Below are 9,388 nucleotides of genomic sequence, written 5' to 3' on the forward strand. Positions count from 1 at the left end.
TGGTTTTGTCTTTCCAGAGTTAAGAACTTTGACCCTTGAAGTTAAGGTAATTTTTCACACTCAAGTATTCCTGAATTGACTACCACCAAACTTTACATTATTGTGGAGATCGTTGAAAGAAAGTTTTGGTCTTTTTTATTTTCCAGTTTGTTGTTCCCGAGTTAAGCTGATATAAATATATAAATATAGATAAGAAGTTGTGGTTTGAGTGCCAATTAGACAACTCTCCATTTGATTCACAATGTATAAAAAGTTAGCAATTATAGGTCAAAGTATGACCTTCAACACATAGCCTGGGCTCACACTGAACAGCAATGACAGCTCTATGAATTATTTGTCAATTTTTTTAGTTTTTAGAATGAAGAAGATTTGGATAAACAAATGCCTTATGATCTAAATTTGTCATCTGGTAATTTCATGGTTAAGTGAGTGCATTAAGGAAATAAATGTATGGTAGTTTTTGTCTTGCATGCAACAAATGTCACTGAATGAGACATAGGGTTGTCAATCTGGAAGCTGAATTGTAAATTGTTTGTATAAAGCTTCATATTTTGGATGGTATATGACCTGGATAATCCATGTGTTAAATACAGATGTATTAATGTCTGCTTGTATAATTCTCTTCTTCTTGACTCCATATTTGCTTCAATAACTAAACAAATCTTTCTTCTTTCCACATTATTTTTTCAGTAGGTATTTGAGTAAAAGGGCAACTAAATTGTGTATAGTTAGTATTTATGAGTGGACACCACAAATATTATGTCTCAAAGATTGGGTTGAACATATAGTTGCTTACATTACTTACACAATAATCTGTTGCCATAAGAAGCAAATGATTTACAGTTGTGACCAAAGTAAACCCTTTCATTAGCTTCAAAGAAGACAAAAACTTCATATCATATCAAGTAATTTCAGTACATATTTGTTTTATATTGTTCATTTTTGTCGAGCCTTCGACTTTAGTCGAAAAAGCGAGACTAAGCGATCCTACATTCCGTCGTCGTCGGCGTCGTCGGCGGCGTCAACAAATATTCACTCTGTGGTTAAAGTTTTTGAAATTTTAATAACTTTCTTAAACTATACTGGATTTCTACCAAACTTTGACAGAAGCTTGTTTATGATCATAAGATAGTATCCAGAAGTAAATTTTGTAAAAATAAAATTCCATTTTTTCCATATTTTACTATAAATGGACTTAGTTTTTTCTGCGGGGAAACAAAACATTCACTCTGTGGTTAAAGTTTTTAGAATTTTAATAACTTTCTCAAACTATCCTGGGTTTGTACCAAACTTGGACAGAAGCTTGTTTATGATCATAAGATAATATCCAGAAGTAAATTTTGTAAAAATAAAATTCCATTTTTTCCGTATTTTACTTACAAATGGACTTAGTTTTTCTGCGGGGAACCATTACATTCACTCTGTGGTTAAAGTTTTTAGAATTTTAATAACTTTCTTAAACTATCCTGGGTTTGTACCAAACTTGGACAGAAGGTTGTTTATGATCATAAGATAGTATCCAGAAGTAAATTTTGTAAATAAATAAATCCATTTTTTCCATATTTTACTTTTAAATGGACTTAGTTTTTCTGCGGGGAATCATTACATTCACTCTGTGGTTAAAGTTTTTAAAATTTTAATAACTTTCTTAAACTATCCTGGGTTTGTACCAAACTTGGACGAAGCTTATTTATGATCATAAGATTGTATCCAGAAGTAAAGTTTGTAAATAAATAAATCCATTTTTTCCATATTTTACTTTTAAATGGACTTAGTTTTTCTGCGGGGAACCATTACATTCACTCTGTGGTTAAAGTTTTTAAAATTTTAATAACTTTCTTAATTAAACTATCCTGGGTTTGTGCCAAACTTGGACAGAAGCTTATTTATGATCATATTAGATTGTATCCAGAAGTAAAGTTTGTAAAAAGATTACTCCGTTTTTTCTGTAATTTACTTTTAAATGGACTTAGATTTTCTTACAATCATAAAATAGTAACAAGAGGAATATTTTTATTGATTTTTTTCCTCATTATTGTTGAGCCTGCAATTTACAGCAAAAATAGGCGAGACACTGAGTTCCGCGGAACCCTTACAAATTTTTATATTTCATTAATTCACTGCTTTTATATACCTTGACATTTTGTTTACACATTTGTTTTCCTGCTTTAGATGTCTTTTTGTCTTTTTAGCTCACCTGACCTAAAAGCCCAAGTGAGCTTTTCTTATCACTTGGCGTCCATCGTCGTCGTCCATCATCTGTCGTCCATCATCGTCCATCATTGTTAACTTTTACAACATCTTCTCCTCTGGAACTACTGGGCCAAATTTAACCAAACTTGGCCACATTCATCATTGAGGTATCTAGTTGAAATATGTGTCCAATGACATGTCTAACCAACCAAGATGGCCGCCATGGCTAAAAATAGAACATAGGGGTAAAATGTAGAAACCGAAGCATTTAGAGCAAATCTAACTCAGAGTTAAATTGTTTATCAAGTCAAGATTTAGGTGTCATACCACCAATTACTCCCGCAAATTTAGAACGTATGTGAAAGTAGGCCTACTCGGACAAAAAATAGTGCATTTGATGTCATTTTTCACCTAAACTAACCAACAAATTTGCAGAAATGAAACTTTTGTTGAAAGAGAAATATATTAAGACCATTTTGAGCCAAATTTTACCTGTCTAGGAGTTTGTATTTAAAATTGAGGATTAATGCGCTCCATGGTATACTAATTTAAGATTTCCAGAAAACCAGGGGTTATTTTTAGTGGTACCTCCTTTCGGGAGCTCTCTTCTTTCTTATATGATTTTGAATGTATGTTGAAAATTGGCATGCAGAAAGGTGACACCTGTACAATTCAGGATATACCTAGTTTCTATGAAGTTAAACTTAAGGTAAAATATTTAGAAAGCTGTGAAAATTGCAAAATTTGGTTGAACAGATAGGAACTTTTAATTGGTGGTATGACACCTTTAAGCGAAATGCAGTCAAACATCAAATTCAGAAAACAATTCATTTTTTTGGCCTTAACTGATCATTTGAAGTAATAGTAGCCACATTTCAATCTTTTTGGGGGCAAAATGTCACATATTGCAAATTTAGAGCCTAAAACTTGAGTTTGTGCTATTTTTAGCTTTTCTCACCCTGACAGTATGCTTTAATATTAAAAAATGTCCTAAATTGTTACAAATGCACAGAAAGTTGTTTCTGTGGTGTTAAACATTATAACATAGGTTATTTACTACCCCCAAACAAATTTTGTCATGCAGATTTAATGAAATTATTTGATTTTTATACAACCGCAAAATTTGAAAAAATTTTCGTCGTATATTGCTATCACGTTGGCGTCGGCGTCGTCGTCCGAATACTTTTAGTTTTCGCACTCTAACTTTAGTAAAAGTGAATGGAAATCTATGAAATTTTATCACAAGGTTTATTACCACAAAAGGAAGGTTGGTATTGATTTTGGGAGTTTTGGTCCCAACATTTTAGGAATTAGGGGCCAAAAAGGGCCCAAATAAGCATTTTCTTGGTTTTCGCACTATAACTTTAGTTTAAGTTAATAGAAATCTATGAAATTTTGACACAAGGTTTATGACCACAAAAGAACGGTTGGGATTGATTTTGGGAGTTTTGGTTTCAACAGTTTAGGAATTAGGGGCCAAAAAAGGGCCCAAATAAGCATTATTCTTGGTTTTCGCACAATAACTTTAGTTTAAGTAAATAGAAATCAATGAAATTTAAACACAATGTTAATGACTACAAAAGGAAGGTTGGTATTGATTTTGGGAGTTTAGGTCCCAACAGTTTAGGAATTAGGGGCCAAAAAGGGACCCAAATAAGCATTTTTCTTGGTTTTCGCACCATAACGTTAGTATAAGTAAATAGAAATCTATGAAATTTAAACACAAGGTTTATGACCATATAAGGAAGGTTGGTATTGATTTTGGGAGTTTTGGTCCCAACAGAATAAGGGGCCCAAAGGGTCCAAAATTGAACTTTGTGTGATTTCATCAAAAATTGAATAATTGGGGTTCTTTGATATGCCGAATCTAACTATGTATGTAGATTCTTAATTTTTGGTCCCGTTTTCAAATTGGTCTACATTAAGGTCCAAAGGGTCCAAAATTAAACTTAGTTTGATTTTAACAAAAATTAAATCCTTGGGGTTCTTTGATATGCTGAATCTAAAAATGTACTTAGATTTTTAATTATTGGCCTAGTTTTCAAGTTAGTCCAAATTGGGGTCCAAAATTAAACTTTGTTTGTTTTCATCAAAAATTGAATAATTGGGGTTCTTTGATATGCCAAATCTAACTGTGTATTTAGATTCTTAATTTTTGGTCCAGTTTTCAAATTAGTCTACATTAAATTAAACTAAGTTTGATTTTAACAAAAATTAAATTCTTGGGCTTATTTGATATGCTTTATCTAAATATGTACTTTGATTTTTGATTATGGGCCCAGTTTTCAAGTTGGTCCAAATAAGGATTCCATATCAAGTATTGTGCAATAGCAAGAAATTTTCAATTGCACAGTATTGCACAATAGCAAGAAATATCTAATTGCACAATATTGTGCAATAGATATTAATTTTCAATTGGAGTTATCTTTCTTTGTATAGAATAGTAGTTGATAATTTATGTTGGAAATTTGCCAGACATGACTATGATGTCATTTTCTATTTTTATTTGCCAATAACTTTATGTAAATAACTTCATTGGAAATTTGCCAATATAAAATGTTGCTGATGAAGCTTTTTTTCCTTATCTTATCTAAAATGTTTTTAGATAATGTATGTTGGACATTTGCCAGACATGACTATGATGTCATTTTCTATTTTTATTTGCCAATAACTTTATGTAAATAACTTCATTGGAAATTTGCCAATATAAAATGTTGCTGATGAACTTTTTTTTATTGTTTTATACAATAAACAATGTATATTCACTTTTACTACCAACCAATCTTTACCATTCAGTGATAACAAACACTTTATTTTACATTTTAATATTTTATGATGTATTTAAAAGAGTAGTTATTGTTGCAAAATCCATTAGAAATTTGAATTAATATCAGTTTTGGAAAAAGGGAAGCGGGGATGTGAAAAAAAGGGGGGGGGGTTAAATTTTTCTCATTTCAGATTTCATAAATAAAAAGAAAATTTCTTCAAACATTTTTTTGAGAGGATTAATATTCAACAGCATAGTGAATTGCTCAAAGGCAAAAAAAACACTTTTAAGTTCATTAGACCACATTCATTCTGTGTCAGAAACCTATGCTGTGTCAACTATTTAATGTTAGATTTAAAAAGTTTGAAGAAGAAATCTTTAATTGATTTGTAAAATCTTGACGTTTGTTTTGTGTAAAAAAAAACCATGTAATGTCAAAAATTTGATCACAATCCAAATTCAGAGCTGTATCACGCTTGAATGTTTTGTCCATACTTGCCCCAACTGTTCAGGGTTCGACCTTGGCGGTCGTATAAAGCTGCGCCCTGCGGAGCACCTGGTTACCCCTTATATCAATGCATCATACTATGTACTTGGCAGATAGCATAGCCTAATGTAAACACTGCAGAAACTCACAAAAATACCATTTATTATTCCAAATGAAATTTTTATATCTTAAATTTTATTAACTGATGTAAATAAAAACAGTTAAATGACCATGACTGCACTTTTGATCAATTTGTAGTACTTTACTGACACCAGATGAAAAAAAGGGGGGGTCAATATTCCTTGACACTTCAATACCTTGGATTTTTGTCGAGCCTGCAACTTTTGTTGCAGAAAGCTCGACATAGGGATAGTGATGCGGCTACGGCAGTGGTGTTAGCTCACTTCTTAAAAGCTTTATATTTTAGAAGGTGGAAGACCTGGATGCTTCATACTTTGTATATAGATGCTTCATGTTACGAAGTTTCTGTCAGTCACATGTCCAATGTCCTTGACCTCATTTTCATGGTTCAGTGACCACTTGAAAAAAAGTTCAAATTTTTTGTAATGTTGAATTCTCACTTATTATAAGTAATAGGATAATTATATTTAATATGTGCGTACCTTGCAAGGTCCTCATGTCTGTCAGACAGTTTTCACTTGACCTCGACCTCATTTCATGGATCAGTGAACAAGGTTAAGTTTTGGTGGTCAAGTCCATATCTCAGATACTATAAGCAATAGGGCTAGTATATTCGGTGTATGGAAGGACTGTAAGGTGTAGATGTCCAACTGGCAGGTGTCATCTGACCTTGACCTCATTTTCATGGTTCAGTGGTCAAAGTTAAGTTTTTGAGTTTCGGTCTTTTTATCTAATACTGTATGCCATAGGTCAACTATATTTGGTGTATGGAAATATTTTATGATCTTTATGTCAGTTGCGCAGGTTTTATTTGACAGTGACCTCATTTTCACGGTTCATTGCACAGTGTTAAGTTTTTGTGTTTTGGTCTATTTTTCTTAAACTATAAGTAATGGGTCAACTATATATGTTGTATAGAAGCATTGTTAGCTGTACATGTCTACCTGGCTTGGTTCATCTGACCTTGACCTCATTTTCAAGGTTCATTGGTCTTTGTTTAGTTATCTTGGTTAATGTTAAGTTTATGTGACAGTTGTAATAAAGCTTAGCTTTATACTTATGACTATCAACATAATATCAATGATTAGTATAGAAGGCGAGACATTTCAGTGTGTGCACTCTTGTTTACTAAATGCATTGCAAAAATTGTTGAAAGTCTTTTTTAAGTAGTAGAACAAACAAGTAAAAATCAACAAAATCTGATCTTGATATTGAAACTTTATGTTCCTGTAGCCCAAAATGAAATTTTTAAGTATTTTCTATCAAAGTCATACATTACAGTCAGTTTAAATTGAGCTGTGAAATTTTTAATATAAGTCGCATTATGCTCAGAAAGGCTGTTTTTAACTTCAAATTGACTAAGGATTAAGAATAAAGCAAAACAAAAGATTTCTAATCAACTTTTTTGTCTCTTTAGGTGTCATACCACCAATTACTCCCTCAAATTTAGAACGTATGTGAAAGTAGGCCTACTCGGACAAAAAATAGTGCATTTGATGTCATTGTTCACCTAAACTAACCAACAAATTTGCAGAAATGAAACTTTTGTTGAAAGAGAAATATATTAAGACCATTTTGAGCCAAATTTTACCTGTCTAGGAGTTTGTATTTAAAATGGAGGATTAATGCGCTCCATGGTATACTAATTTAAGATTTCCAGAAAACCAGGGGTTATTTTTAGTGGTACCTCCTTTCGGGAGCTCTCTTCTTTCTTATATGATTTTGAATGTATGTTGAAAATTGGCATGCAGAAAGGTGACACCTGTACAATTCAGGATATACCTAGTTTCTATGAAGATGGCCACCAGCGGGGGGACTTAGTTTAACATAGGACCCTATGAGAAATGCATACAAATGACATCTTTTAGAGAACAACTGAATGGAATGAAACCAAACATAGCATGAATGTTCCTTATGAAATGCTGACCAAGTGTTGTTACTTTGTCTCCGATCCATCATCCAAGATGGCTGCCAGCGGGGGAGAGGGGGGAGGGGGGGCTTAGTTTAACATAGGACCCTATGGGAAATGCATACAAAAGTCTTCTTCTAGAGAACCAAGGAATTGAATGAAATCAAACATAGCATGAATAGTCCTTTCCCCATGAGGTGCTGGCCATGTGGTGTTACTTTGTAGTCAAATTTTATCTGTTTTTATATGATTCCAAAAACCCAAGTAGAGTCAGGTGAGCGATACAGGCTCATGAGAGCCTCTAGTTATGAGCTTTCAAGAACATATATACAATTTTTGCATATTATGCCCATGTTCTTGTTAAGTCATGTTAGAACGAAGGTGGTCGTCGGGCACAATTTTCAATCTAAATACTTCAAAAGATTGGTGTGGCAAAATTTGGTTCCAATTGGCTCAATTGTTTCAGAGCACAATACTTTTGTAGAAATTGACGGATGCTAATCGTACGACAGAAGTAAAGTAACAACAAAAAACAATGATCAAAACTTATTATATGTCGATGCTTGCCGGGCTTAAGAGTGGATAACTAATTTATTTTATCAACTCCTCATACAATTTTCAACCCAGATTCCTGAAACTTCACAGGACGATGGCACATATATGTTCAAAATATGCACCTGCTTTAGACGCAGTTGTTAATCTAGGAGAGCGGTCAAATAAACCTTCGCTGGAAACATGGAAAGATAGTTCATAGGTTTTCTAACTGTGTAATATCCCTGGATATTTTGTACTACTGGATGTGCTCAGAATTGCTCATAGACTGAGTTCAAACCACGCAAACCATTTCATCACAGTACTACTAAGATAATTTTGATAGATGCTATTTCAAATTGTAAAGATAGTAAAACTATTTGGAAGTATGTCAAAAGTCTAAATCCTAAAAAAGTACATAATAATATCACGCATTTAGAATATAAAAATAGTGTAATTCAAAATGATGTTGATATAGCAAATACATTTAATGTGCATTTCACAAATATTGCTGAAAGTATAGTTGATGACAAGTTATGTAATAATGATGATGGTGCCAGATTTGATGCACTCAATAAATTTGTAAAATCAAAGTTACAAACGGGTAGTGAAAAATTCATTATACCAGAAATGAGTATTTTAGATGTAAACATGTATTTAAAAAAACTTGACAAGTCTAAAGCAACTGGTTTAGATGATGTCGGACCAATTATTTTAAGTATGTGCAGCGATGTCATTGCACCAGCCTTGACATATATATTTAATCTAAGCATCAAAAGTGGTAAATTTCCAAGTATTTTTAAAACTGCAAGAGTTTGCCCAATTTTTAAAAGTGGCGATGCCTGTAATCCTGATAATTATAGACCAATAGCAGTTTTGCCTTGTCTCTCAAAAATCATAGAACGACATATAGCTAATAGTTTGTATATATTTTTAAATAGTAATGACCTTCTTAATACTACACAGTCAGGTTTCAGACCTAAACATTCGTGTACTACTGCACTTACTAAATTAGTAGATGAATGGTTGGCAAATATAGATAATGGAGAGATAAACGGAGTTATATTCTTAGATTTAAAGAAAGCTTTTGATCTGGTTAATCATATAATTTTATTGAAAAAACTTGAATATTATAATATTTCAAATTGTACACTAGACTGGTTTAAGTCATACTTGTTTGAACAAAGCCAACAAGTTAAGGTCAATAACGTCATGTCTAATACTAAATGCATAAAAACTGGGGTACCACAAGGTTCTATCCTAGGCCCTTTGTTATTTATTTTATATATCAATCATTTACCACTTAATATAGAACATTCATTAATAGATTTATATGCAGATGATTCTACATTACATTGTA

The sequence above is a fragment of the Mytilus galloprovincialis genome, chromosome 9 (assembly GCF_965363235.1).
Source record: "Mytilus galloprovincialis chromosome 9, xbMytGall1.hap1.1, whole genome shotgun sequence".
Classification (NCBI taxonomy): domain Eukaryota; kingdom Metazoa; phylum Mollusca; class Bivalvia; order Mytilida; family Mytilidae; genus Mytilus; species Mytilus galloprovincialis.